At 45.8% G+C, this 14,019-nt stretch overlaps 1 long non-coding RNA gene across 1 annotated transcript; it reads left to right on the forward strand.

The window, feature by feature from the left end:
* Nucleotides 1–262: 262 nt before the first annotated feature.
* Nucleotides 263–3,898, forward strand: LOC138688304 (uncharacterized). Its single transcript, XR_011327335.1, has 2 exons — nt 263–3,069; nt 3,569–3,898. It is a non-coding gene; the product is annotated as an uncharacterized lncRNA (long non-coding RNA).
* The last annotated feature ends 10,121 nt before the right edge of the window (nt 3,899–14,019 follow it).

The following is a 14,019-nucleotide window of genomic DNA, read 5'->3' on the forward strand; positions in this document are numbered from 1 at the left end:
TTTGCTTGTAAGACCAGAGTGTGTCTGCAAACAGTGGGGGGATAAGCAAGGAAAAGTGGTCCTTCTTCCTTCTGTTGTGAGGGATGGAGCTGGGAGTGACCAGCAGTCCTATTAAAATTATTTTGAATATTTCTTCCTGACTCTTTAAGATAATTAGGTTTACCCTAATTAGTATTGCATTGTAAATAAGCATTTGGATCCCAGCTAAGCCTTGATGTGAGCAGAGGCATTACAATGAAATCAAACTGCATGAACAGTTGGTTTACATGGGGCTTTCTCCATACTGATTCCCTGGCTTTACTTGGATTCAGAGCAGTTAATCCAGTGTGTGAATGATTATTTGGTGTGCTGCAGTCCAAAAGAGTATAGGGTTCTTGTCAGTTGTAAACTGAATCTCGAGCCCAGGGAAGCCTTGAATGGCAAAGCAGGGAATCCAGGTGTGTTAAATGCACTAGTGCTGTTTTGGGCACAAGGACAACTTAAATCCAGGTAATAAACTTTGTGTTAGTCACTGCAATTAAAAAGCAGCTATAGAGAAAGTAAACAGCCAGCTGATCATCCCTGCAATATAAGTGGGCCTCGGGATGGAGAAGATGCAGATACTTTTCCTGTTTGTATCCAGGCAGGGATGCTGAAGGGACGAACGGCACAGAGATCATTTACCATTGTGATTTAATTTAATATTACTCATATGCCCATGCAAACTGGTGGCCGCACACATGAAGGTGCAGGGCAGTGCCTATATCCTTCCCCTGACGCAGAGGAAGGCAAGCTGCTGATGTGTGTGGAAAGAGTAAGTTCAGAGGAAGGGAACAAGATGTGCCTGCTGCCAGAGAGCCAAGCCTGCACAGGCAGGGTGGCTGAATACAGCTGCAATGAAATCTGGTGATAAGTGCATTAAAAGAGGGGAGTCGTTCTGCAGATGCAGAGGTCAGGTGTGGCTGTCTACAAAGGCTGAGAAAACTTGCAACATCTCAGGATTAATTAACATAGGTTGCCAATCTCTGCAAACACAAGCTGCTCTTGTGTTTGCAGACTAGAAGAAGCTGTAAATGAAACACAACAAACTGTGTGGCTGACAAGTGAAGAGAAGAGATTGTCTTATTAATCAAGGTCTGGAAAAGATCATCCAGTGAACTAGTTTCAGACCAATCTTGTGAGGCCTGGGACTAGCCAGTCCCTGTTGCTGGCAGAGATGCTGGGCAATCCCACAGGTTGCTCTTGCGTTTGCAATGTCCTATTTTCTGTAGCTGTTCTCCCGGGTCTTGCTCCCGGTTGTTTTGTTCGAATGGCCAATTTCTGCTTTCTGACATGGCTGTCCTTGTCCCTGGTCCCAGCCAACCTGCCCTACCATGCCAGGCTGGCCTTCATTGTTCAGGGTCCCCTTTCAGAAAGCCAGGGAGTTTTCCAGGATGGTCCTGTGTGACTAAGCCTTTCTCTGACCTTGCTCTTGCTTTGGTACCCCTGCCTTGTCTCTAGTTTCTTGACTCTTGGCATGCTCGAGTGTCTCTTTAGCACCGGCTTGCAGTTTAGTACAATTCCAGATTTCTCTGTGTCCTGATATCTGCTCCAAAACCAGTTCTAGTTGGGTTCTAACCTCTTAGGCTACCTGCATAATTTTCTGGCTTGAATGGTAGTTTGAAGCCCACAGGAGCTGCTAATGTCTGTTCAGGTATTTAGCAGAAGCTGACTTGTGTTGCAAGGAGAGGACTGTATGTTCTGTACATCCCTCCCGCCCTGAAGCCATTGTTCTATCTTCAGATCTATCTTATTCCCCCCACTAGGCACTCTTTGGGAGGACAGATATAAATTAAAAGCAAATTATGCAACCTGATACCATCAGTCAACAGACACCTATCTCTGCCCACATACCCCAAATAAATGAAACCACCATCATATCTGACTACAGACTATGGAAAACCTGAGGGGGAGGTTTGAAGGTCAAAGCACTCAGACACTGTATCCATCATGCATTTGGGCAGATTTTGAATAGTGCTGCATCAAGCAACTGCCTTTCCCTTCACGGTCGTGCTTGGAAACGCTGGCAGTTTCAGGTGACAGCTATTGGATCAAAAAGAAGAAGTGGTGGCACAAAATTCCCTTTGGAGGAAAGATGGATGATGCGTGTTTCTGTTCACTGTACTGAGTACCTGATGCAGTCTGGGATTTGTTTCCTGTTACAGGGAATATTCTCTCCTGTAGCCTCTGCTGCAGGTGCACAGACCTTTGGAGAGTGCTGACAGCCAGGCGAGGAGGTCTGGATGATGGGGTGCAGGACATCCATTCCTCCCTTATCGTGAGAAGGGGGTGCACGATGCCACTTTTCTTTTGCATTGACACCGGGTATGTAACCCTCCTGCTCCCCAGGAGCTCAGCTCCACCCATGCTGGAAGTCAGAATTGGCTGCATATCATTTCCAACCACCTTTTGACCAGCGAGAGATCTGGTGTCCCTGGATCCATCCAACACTGTGTACTCCAGCCAGCCAGCCACCCCCTCCTCCCAGCTGCAGTTCACCATCACCTGTGTAAATGCAGCTCCCCGTTAAGTCTGTGCTTGCAAAGCTTTAAAAGACTCCAGACACTGAAACCTGGCTGCTCGGGGCTGTGCTGCAACCAGCTGGGTGCTGTTTATTGCCCCAGAAGCTCTCTCTAATTGCAGGAGCTAGCGAAGCAGCGCTGACTGAAGGGCTCGGCTGCAGGGTCCTGTTTCATTGGAGGCAGCTCAGTGCAGCAGTAATGCTCTCCCACTTCCTTCCACAGGAGGATTTTGTGTCTTGGGATGAGATAGAGGTCTGGCTGCTCCGTGTGAGCTCTCAAAGCTTGCACGAGAGCCCACGTCCCCCCTTCCTCTCTGCCCGCCTTTTCCTTGCAGGCTGTGTGGGGCTAACCCCATGCTGACATGAGGGATGCTCCAGCTGGTGTCCATAAAAGAGATCCCCCATCTTGTGCTTCTGTCCTGTTCTCTACAGAGATGAAGAGTTCCATTTTCCTCTGAAAACCCACTGTTCCTCTGGAGAAGGTTGGTGCTGGGCCTGTCTTCAACCTGAATGCTCTCCCGTGGTGGAAGGTGAGGTATAAAATTAGACAACTGGTGGAGCTAATGGAAGATGAGAGTGAGCTCAGGGGTTCAGCTTGAGGGTCCTGTGGAACAGAGACCTTGAAACAGGTGTCCTTGGGGCTGGGGACAGCCTCCTCCATGGTCTGCCCTCCATTGGTACCTGCTAAGCTTCTCCACTCCTGATTTAGTTGGTTATGCACCCAGAAGCTGTCTTTGTAGCACATCACTGTTTCTGGAGATGGCATCCCCTTCCTCATGTTTGCTTCTGTGGCTGCACAGTAGGAGCAAGAGGGTATTTCTTCTGCTTGGGTGGGAAAAGGATCCAAGCTACTGTTTCCTTTGTATGGCTGAAGAGTGCTGATGGATGCAGTGGGTAGGAAATGCCCAGATTTTCTTTAAATCACCAAATTCTCTGCTCTCGGTGACATCCAGATAGCACTACAGTAACTGTCTGTGCAACTTTGAGACACCCTCTGTCCAGAGCTCAAACCAACCCATTGCATTTCAGGTTGCCTGGATAACTTCTCGAGTGACAAGCTCAGCCTGCAAATAAGGCTTGAAGGATATTACTGCATTTCCCAGGAGTGCCCAGCTTTTGAAATGCCATTTCCCTTGGTTATTAGGAGTTCTGGAAGCTGAAGCCAGGCAGAAGATCAGTATCTTTAACCACATCACGAGGACTTCTTTTAGGAAAAGGCATCTGTATAATGAATTGTCATGGGTGCATGAATGAAGTATTGAAAATCAGCTGAGGGGCAGAGTGTATGGGGGAGGGTGTGTCTCGGTGTGCTGAAACTAAATGTTATCTCCAAATTGCTCATTAAAATCTTCATTTTAATGTCCTGATTCAGATCCTGTTTATTCCCGTGCAATCAGGAGTAGCTCCCCTGAAGCAAAGCCCATGCCCAGAGATATGGCAGTACCAGCCAGTGGGGTTGCAGCAGGAGGAACATGAGAGCAGAGTCAGGCTCCACATCTTGGACTCCTTATTGTTTTGGAGCACACAGCAGTTCTAACTCGACCTCAGAGAAAGCCCTATTTGAGGGAATTTCTCCGTCAACATTGAATATAACACCCATCTGTTGGTTCTTTGGTCTACCTGGCTTTGACCATCAGCTAGTCAGTCCTGGGACTGCTGTTCTTGAGGTCCAGTAGTGCTGCTTTGGCAGATTTTCGAGGCAGTTCATGAATAGTCAGTCAAACACTGTTCAAAACCTTCATCTAATAAGCTAGTAGCAAAGCAGCTTCCAGAGCTGTACTCTATTCCAGCAGCTCTCTTTGCCAGCTAGAAATTACACTATTTTCCAATTTCATTATTACCTCTGTTTTTTATTATAGCATCATTAGAGTGAGAAAACTGGAAAGGAAGTGGGGATTGTATAATGCAGGAAATAGTGAATTAATACCTCTACCACATGATGGAACGGTGTAGAGCTGTGACTGTGAGGAAAATATAGAGCAAATAAAGATGGTGCTGGCTGGATGAGGATGAGACTTCTCTGCTTGGTCTGAGGAGTACTAACTCACAAAAAGAATTATTACTCAGAAATGCAAGATCTGCATTTTCTTTTCACAAGCACATGTGCCTGCTTGTGAATAAGCCCATCACAGGGATATGGAATATGGGGGGGGGGGGGGGGGGAGATTTTATGGTGCATAGATGGGCTTTAGCACATCGGCAAAAGAAAACTGATTTATTGCCTGAGAAGTCATGTCAGGGCTTTTTAAGGAAGGGGTTACATACAATGATAACAAAGAATTGTCTATTCCTTGCCATGTGGTTCTCCAGTGCTAAATCCTGAGAAGTGTTTATTAGCTCTTGAGCATTTATAACTACCGGCTTCAGCAGGCTGGGGTCTGAATAGGAAAGTGCAGCTCACGACAGCCAGGAATGTGAAGGGGTTTGTCTTTTTTATTCTGAAAGGGTAGGCAGCACCAAATAGTGAAAAACACACTGGTTTTCTTTCTTTCTTTTTTTTTTAAAAATTTTTTTTCTTCCACTTTTCAAATGACATCTATATTTTCAGGCTCACTGACCTTACAATGGCATACACAAATCAGACAAATAACACGTTATTTACTGTGCACCCTGAAATTTCTAGTGGAGCATGGAAATTCAGTTGTTATAATACATGGAAATGGCATTGCTTGCAGTTTCTGTGGATGCTCTGATAAAAGCCTTTGTAAAATGTATCCCTTAAAACCCCATTTTTTCTGTCATAAGACCAGAAAGTAATTAAATACAGATATGTATCACTTTCATTTTGATGCTGTCTTTTGAGAAGTTAAGTGATTAGTTAGGGTAAACAACTCTGCAGCAGAAACTGTATGTATCCGTTGTGCAGTTGTCAGACCTCAACAAATGTGCTTTTAATAACAGTTTGTTATTCAGTTTGTTGGTTTGCAAATAGATGCAGGTTTTAGAAACAACTTCTTATTTATATATCTTCTGATCATTTCGAATGCCTGACAGCACTGCAATAAAGACGCCTTTTAGCTGAGTAAATGTCTTCAAAGGAGCTGCAGGCAAAACCAATAATGAAGGGGAAAACACAAATATTGGTTGGAAAGCATCAGTGGGCAGGGAACTATGAATTTTAAAGTATAAAATTCAGATTATACATTTCTAGAACCTCTTGAAGCTTTAAACTCTTACAGCCTGTTGAGAGCAGAATGATCTCTGACTTCCTGCGAGGAGGCCAGTGCCGGGGTGGAGAGATGCAGCTGCTTTACCGGCGCGGAGCAGCTGGGCAAGGCTGGAAGGGATGCGAAGAAGCATTTTACATCACCTGAAAACGCAAAGAGGAGGTGGAAGGAAGTGGGTAGTGGTGACCTAACCTGCGATGAGTCCCTGGAAAGGCAACGGCTCTTGGGCATGTTCCTGCTGCCACTGCAGAGAATGGCGCGGCAGGCTGGGGTGACCCCTAGCAATGCTTTGAAGGTCCAAGAGTTATATAGGAAAATTATGGGAAGTGAAATAAAATACTAGGTGATCGATGAAAAACATACATTTATTGAGATGTAACAGTCAATTGCGTGGCTGTTAAACAGCTATAACTATGTATTAAATAATCAGTTCAGCTGGTATTTATTTAATATAATCGCAGCCTATTAAAACTGAATTAAGTACAGAGTTAAGTGTCTCTGGGACACACAGCTGAAAATGGTGCCAGGAACATTTTATGTTGCCTGAAACTCTTTGTGGAAAACTCCCACAAACACAGGCTTTGCAAAACTGTCCTTTGCTTGACAGGGGAAACACAATATGAGATTTTTAATTTTGACCTGAACTGCGGCAGAGTTATCTAGCAACTTTAACCTAGACCGAGACTTAATGCAGATGCATAATTTCTGTAGATCAGAAATACCTGACTGACTTTTTGGAACTGTTCCTTTACAGATTTTTATATGGTTTATTTTGCTTTACTTGCACATCTTTGCTCCCCTGATTGCCTGATACTTATGCAGTTATTCACACCAGCACAAAGTGAGTCCAAAGTAAATGTAAAATGCTGCTAAATCAACACGGAATTTGCTCTGACCTGGCTGGGCTTACATATGGGAGATGTGAATAAGGAGCAACTCTCACTCTGGAAATGTGAGGTCAGAGGACCCAAGGGGATGTATAGTCCTCAGCTCCCAACAACTTCTCATTTTCTTTCTACCAGCTTATGGAGGTTTGTGCCCTGGCTCACGGGCATTGGCCATCAGCGTGGTTTACTTGATGTGTGTTCAAGTGCTGTTCTGAAGGGTACTGGTGCCAAACACCTCGGAGCTAGTGCACACTAATACCTGGGATGAAACTCATATCTGTTACTTGGTGAAACTACTGCCATTGAAGTTCTGGGTTTGGGTCAAAGTATTTCTGTTTTTGCTTGCCTTATGCCTCTTCTTTCTCCTTTTTAGTGACAAATGAAACCGAGCAAAGACTCTTGTCTTTCAAAATAAATATCCAGACTGAATGGCACATAAACTGCATATGGTGTGCATTATAGATTTATTTTCATGAGAGCTTGCAAAGAAAAACTGCTGAAGTCAGGGTAGACCCTCACTCATCAGCCCTCAATGCCAGGGCTGTCTGCGGTATTCTACGTGCAGGTTACTTGCATTTCTTTTACTGGACTTTGTGTCTTTCCACAGCTTCCCGAGCCGATATGCCATTTCACCATTCCCAGGGTGTGGGAGTGCTGTGGAGAGCTGATGGCAATTTATTCTCCCCATCAGAGATGACTCCCCAGATAGTGGCAAATACAAGTGGAGAAGAGGCCAGTGAACCCATGCAGGGTGTGATCCTGCCTCCCAAACTCTCTCCTGTCTTGCAGCAGGGGCAGAAACAAGCTGGGATTGCGCTAACCGGGCAGATCCCAGTTCCTGTGGAACCTGAATGTCTCTGTGTAATGAATGCTACCGCCACAATCCCCGTTCCCCTCCCTCCAGCTAATTAGCCAGCGTTTAACACCCAGACAAAACCCTGCTGCACCTGCACTGCCTTGGGAAGCACAATACTGGGGCAGCCAACAAAGCGGCATGGCAGGGACCCCAATGCACTGAAAGCCCTCCCATCCCTTGCAAGCACTACTTTGAAAAAGGATGATAGAAAAGGGGGGTGGGGGAAAGAGGAGGAGGAGATTCACTCGCTTGGACTTTTTCACTATTGGAGAGAATGGGTGAAAGCCCCACAAAAGCAGCTTAATAAAGAAGAGAGAGAGAACAAGGCGAGAGGGGAAATACAGGGCAGGCTGAAAGGAAGGAGGGCTTTCCAGGTTGTATTGTCCCCTTCGCCCTCCAGAGATCCTTAGTCAACGTCTCAAAAGCCCTCGATGACATCAAGTTGATTGGTTTTGCCCCAGCCGTTAAAAGTAGCCGCTGGAGAATCAATGCGGCCATCTTCCGCACAGGACCCACTTGTTAGGAGGACAAAACGAGTCCCATTCATGGGCACTACAAAGGGGCAAGCTCTGCTTTGATGTGGTGATGGATGGCCCCTTCACCTGTTTCTTTCCTTGGGAGGAACTGTGTGATGTATTTTCATCTGGCGCTCTGGCCAAGTTCTTCCTAGGAATAGCTGCAGTTCAGCAGTAGGGGTTACTATTCAGTTTCGAGAAAAATGCCCGAAAGTCTTTTATGAGAAGAATATCAATAATTTTCTACCTTCCACCCAAGAAGGGTAGACTTATTCATCCCTGGCCCATACACATATGGCAGGAAACCTTATGTAGAACCTGTGGTTTTTTACGGCTGGGTTGGATGGCAATTTGGCTCACTTTTAGGACATGACATTTAGAAGATAGTGCTGCTTTGCCATAAATAGTGGTTAAGTCTCAGATTCAGGCTTCCACACTGATTGCTCTGCAGTTGATGTAGGCAGCCTCAGGAGAGGGCAAAGTGGGGTGCATTGCTCACAGTCACCTGCAAGATGACCTGAATTTCTACAATTGTGTGATAGATGAGCTGTGCTACAGGAGGGCAACCAGAGATGGGATGGTTAAATGACTTTCCTGAGACTGCTAAAGAAGTAAGTGTTGAGGATGGCTGTAGACCTCAGGAGATTCTTACTTCCAGGCCAGTGTGGCCATATCTTTAGTCATCTTTTTCGTTATTATCTGTACAGCATGGAAAAAGTGGACCCCACGAAGCCCAGTGGAGATCACAGGTCTGTTGTGCAAGGTACTGTATTTCTCCTTGCCTGAGTTAGTGCTCCCTGACCCACAGTTTGGTGCAAAATGTCTTGAGAGAGATCTTACTGGAGAGAGTCTGTTGCCTGTGAATGACCTCTCTGACTTAATGATTCACCGGTGTTTGTGCTTAGGAGGTCTGAGATGCCCTAAGCACATCCACATCACCTTCAAAACATCCCCAGGAATGCCAAGGCATCACGGACACAGCTGGGTTGTGCATGACTGACCAGTTGCAGCATGATGCCCATATTGGTGGGATGTCTGGCATCTGGGACTGCAGGACAAATGGTCAGTTAGGAGATTGCTCATAAAAGCAGTAGTAACAGTCATTACAGGCTTCAGGCACAACATGGTTGATCTCGAAACATGAGCAGAATACATTCAGGCTTAAATAGGAGAGTGATCAGAAGGTCAGTCCCAACAAGAATCCCTAGGAGTCTAATACGCTGGACATAAATTAGTATGATCAGTTCAAACACCTCGAAAATTGGAAGTAAATTACTTCAGACACTTAAGACAGATGGTATCCATGCACCAGGCAGAGCCAAAAAGCCCATCTCTCAGGCAAGGCCGGTTCCTCCCTCTCCTCTGAGCCGGATTATAGCAGTGAGATGGTGGGACTATTACTTGATGCTGATGTGAATTCCCTGAACCTCCTGGAACAGCAGATGAGAGAAGGGGAAAAGAAAGTGATTTTTGCCTGGGAACGGAAGATTTTTCTGGAAGTACTGCTTCAGTTTCATCCAGAACACAAGCAGCAGAGAGAAAAACTAGTTCACTAACCCAGTCTCCTGCTGCATCCTCCTACAGTGATATAAATATGGCTGGAAAATGTCTGTACTGTTTATTACTTTGAAGTCAAATGTGCACCGGTTATTTTCAGAAACATGGGAGGAGAAATGCTTTCTGGCTGCCTTTGAGTTGCTAGGTCATCTGACAAATTTCCCTTTCCCTGTCCCCCTGCTTTCATATACACATGGAAACAGAGAGATGGATATTTTAATGTATATATTAAAACTAGACCAAAAGTTGGTGTGCTGTTTGGAGATACGTGGCATAGAAATAAATCACTGAGGAGAGCAAGGAAGGAACATGTGCTGCTCACTGGCAGCGTTGGTTTGCTCAGGGCTACACAACCGAGCAAGACGTAGCTCCTGAACAGACAGGCAGGTAGGTGGATGCAGATCAAGCCCTATGGGCAAAAAGACCATGCACTGTTCTCCTGTGGGTTTGACAGGGGATTTGAAGTGTGTTTAGGAAGTAGCTGGAGTGGGTTCAGCACAACGCTCAAGTGGGGAGAGGGCTTGTGGTAAGGAGAGGGGAAAGGAGAGCTGGTTTCTCTGTTCCCCAGGGCTACGTGGTTGAACAGGGGCTGCAGCCTTGGGGGACCCTGCAGAGGAGGCTGCTATGGAAGTTGTGGAGGAGAGGACATAGAGGACAACCGGGCCAGCTCCCTGCCTTGCCCAACTGCATGAAAGTGTCCCAGGACATCAGCTCCAAACAGCCAACCAAAGTGAATCGAGACTTTAAAGAAAGCACAAAGTTAAAGAAGATTATCGAGCTCTTTTGTTTCCTGTGTGTTGGGCTGCTATTATTTGCTTTCTGACCCTTAACGATTAGATAAAACAAAAAAAAAGCCCTTGAAAAGGTGACTCAGGTCTACCCAGGGACATGAAAAGTAGAGGTGCTGTTCTCACAAACAATGAGATATTGGACCTAGCACATAGCAGAAGGCACCAGGGACTGCTCCCGCACCTGACGCCACCACCAGCAAGCCAGCTCTGCATGGGAGCACCCCACACTTTCCAAATCTCTGCCTTTCCCTCAGAAAGCTGGTGTTGTCCTGTCTGTGACATGGGGACAAGGCTAATTGCATAGCTCAAATGCTAGAAGAACAAGATGTGCTTGTTACACTCATTATCAATACCTTTCCAGACATGCAATGGGTGGACAACCACATAGCCTCAAGAGGATTTTGTGCACAGACTTGTACACTGATAGAGAGGAGAGCTATAACGGGGAGGAGGGCAGGGCCTGGGGTTGTGTTAATTGAGTGTTAATGGGTCCCAACTGGGAGACAGGCTCAGCTGGGTGCCAATTACCCTAATTGATAAGAAGCTCTGACTGAATCTTTGGAGGAAGCTAGCTCCTCACTGAACTTACTAAAGGGAGGCTGGAAAAGGAAATAGCTGTTGCTTAGAAGGGGAAGGTTTTGGTTGGAATTGTTTGTTCGTTTGGTTTTGGTTTTTTTTTTTTTTTTTGTCATTATGATTTGGAAATATGCTATGAAGCAAGTGGAAAGATTGAAAAGCAAAACAAAACCAAGAAAGCTGTGTGTGATGGGGAATGAGACTGCAGGGGAGCAAACAAAAATGCTTCAAAGAAAGTTTCCTAGGGCAGGTAGGAGAAGGGCTTCCTGATGGGTATCTACTTGCAAGGAAAACTAGAGCTGCGTCCTTCTGCTTCTGCTGTGGTACTTCCCCAGCAAGTGGGACTGGGAGGGGAATGCGTGGAAGCTACAGGCTGTAGGGAAGGTGGTGTTATGGCTCTGGCTCCCTCCTTGCTGGGTCACAGCTGCAAGATGCAGAGCCGTGTGTATGGCTTGCAGGGAGGGGCTGGTGTATGCTGGAAGGCAGGGTCCCCAGAGGCCTGCAGTAAGATATGGCTCATCTATATTTTAGGATGAGGATGCCTACCTGAGCTTGGGATAGCTCTGTACTTGCTGCTGGATGAAGTATTGGGCTCTGTATCAGTGTTGCGTGGAGAAATGGGGTCAGGGGAGAACAGCTTTTTCTATGTGTCTCTGAGCATGCTGGTAACACTGATGTGAATGACAGGTTTTGCCTTAAAATGTGATGGTTTCCTTCCTCCTGGGACCTGGTTATTACAGCTGTTTCTCACAGTTGGACTAGATGGGCCCAAAGGAAATAGGAACTTCTAGTTGTCTTTGAGTCTCAGAGTTAACCCTTTGCAAATAAGAAGGAAACTGAGGCACACAGAGGTTGTGCATCAAATGCAGTCTAGCAAATCTAAATTAGTTCCATTCTGCCAGATAAATAAAGACTGTAACCACACAAGCACATCCGGTGGTGGAGACACTTTGCTGTTTATTTTGCAGTTTGGTTTTTTTTTTGAAAATACTAGACACTTTTCCTTTGCTTGCCAAATTCATCCATGGCCTGACTCTTTATTGAGAGATGGTACCTTTGGTGTCTCGCACAGAGCCCTTTAAATCCTTCACACAAAGGGTTTTCCTTTCCTGTAGGAGGAAGGAGTTCAGCAGGTATTGTACAGCCTTGCTGCAGTGCCAGGCACTGGTAATAACCTCATTAGAGGATCCCCTCTTCCTCTCTTTTTCTCTCTAGGACCATAAAGCACTTGCAGATGTGAAGCCAGCTTCCAAGCACGGCTCACCTGCTCTTTGCAGTGCTTGGTCTTGATGCAGCTCTAGGGACCTCTTTAGAAAGCCCTTGTAAAAGTATCAAAGGGATGATTGGATGTTTTTGTTAGGGTGGATGTATTGCCTCTGATTCAGTTTTCTGGCCCAGGCTTTGTTGCATTGTTAAAGCTTTAGTCTTCTACGAGCAGCTGAGGTACCTGGGCAGACCAGAGGTCTCATGTGCCCAGCACCCTGCCTCTGAGGCTGTACCTTCGTACTCATGAGTACTGGCTTTGTGCATTGGACCAGTCAGTGATACATCTGATCTGGATCACCTGTTGGCATGTACAGAACTTGCACTGGTTTTATGCTTGTTTGCTGTGGAAGTAGGGATGTAGGAAGTTGGATGCTATTTAATGCAACGCAGAATGCAACATAGACGCCTAATCTCTCACAATTAATCTGCCAACATTTCTGGAGCTGGGAAAATGAGTTTTTATTGGAATGGTACTCTACACCATCTTTTTGAGCTATAACTGGGCAACAAATGTTGGACTTGATGCATTTTTGAATCAGAGCCTTAGATGGTCAATATTAGATGCTTTTGGAAAGAGTAAAAGAAGGGGGCAAGTAAGGAGTGATTCTCCTCATACCATTTTCTCAGATGATGTTAACCAAACAAGACTGGCCATAACAATATGAATTTTATCTGTTTCTCTTGGTGAAAAAGGAAAAGTACAACAGACATCAAGGAAACCAGCACTGTCTCATCCCTAAGTGCGCACTGCTGACTTATCAGCTTTTAAATTGCTGACAAATGACAAGCTCCTGTAATGACCCAGTTCAGAGGGTACCTTCTTGGAGAAACACAGGGATGCTCCTGGCAGGGTCATTACTGGAAGTCGTTAATCACTGATTTGATATTCAAAGCTGATGGTGAAGTCAAAGCAGGTCAGCATGCTAATGGTCATCAGCGGTGGCAACGACCAATTTCCACAGAATTATTGTCAGTGCAGGCAGCAATAAGCAGCTCAGAAAAGGCAATCTTTTATTTTTAAATGGGAGCTAGTATGGGGTGGGCTGTAGGGGCAGAATGAACTGCTGCCTGACAGGAGGCAGATTTGCTTCTAATTGGGAGAGGCAAGCAGTCAGGAGAGATGCAGCTGTAACTGCAGGGGCAAGCAACGTTTCCCAGCTGAGACCGTCTGCTGTCATTTTCGACAGAGAAATTAAACAAGGTAATGCTTCTGGTTAGCATGAGGGAGCTGGCATGTGTCATCAGTGAGCATCGTTTGGGTGGCAAGTCTGTCCTCGTGACTGGAGAGCAGCCCTTCTGCTCCAGTGTGGGAGCTGTGTGTTGTCCGGTTTAAAGGTGGGAAATAAATGCTGGGAGCTCCTGAAGTCATTGCTCAGCCCTTGTCTGGGAGCACACTGTCCAGTAAGACTACAAAATGCCCTTTTATATCCAGTACAGCAGCCCTAAAGACACCCTGGGAACAACTAAGGCAGGTTCATGGTGTGTTTTCCCCTAGTCCCACATGGTGGTATGGAGGTACCATCTGGAGCACAGTTGGTGTAAACTGTTGGTTTGCCAACATGGACAGTTTGCTGTGGACCCTCTTGTTTGTGTCCGGTAGTTTTCTGCTCTGTTAAAGCAGCCGAGTCTACTTTTAAAATCACATTCATGGAAAACATTTTGATATTTAGTTTTATTTTTTTAACACCTTGATGAATGGCTTTCCCTTAAATGTTTTCAGTTGCTTTCTTTAAAAGAGAAATGAGAGCACTGATTTTCACCAGGAGCCAGAAGTTGTGCTGCCTGGTTATGGTTCAAAGCAGTGAGAGTTCTCCAGCCTGCACTTACTCCCGCACTCGTGGGTGAGGAGCTGCTGTGCTGATGGC

This window comes from Haliaeetus albicilla, chromosome 12 (assembly GCF_947461875.1).
Source record: "Haliaeetus albicilla chromosome 12, bHalAlb1.1, whole genome shotgun sequence".
NCBI classification, from domain to species: domain Eukaryota; kingdom Metazoa; phylum Chordata; class Aves; order Accipitriformes; family Accipitridae; genus Haliaeetus; species Haliaeetus albicilla.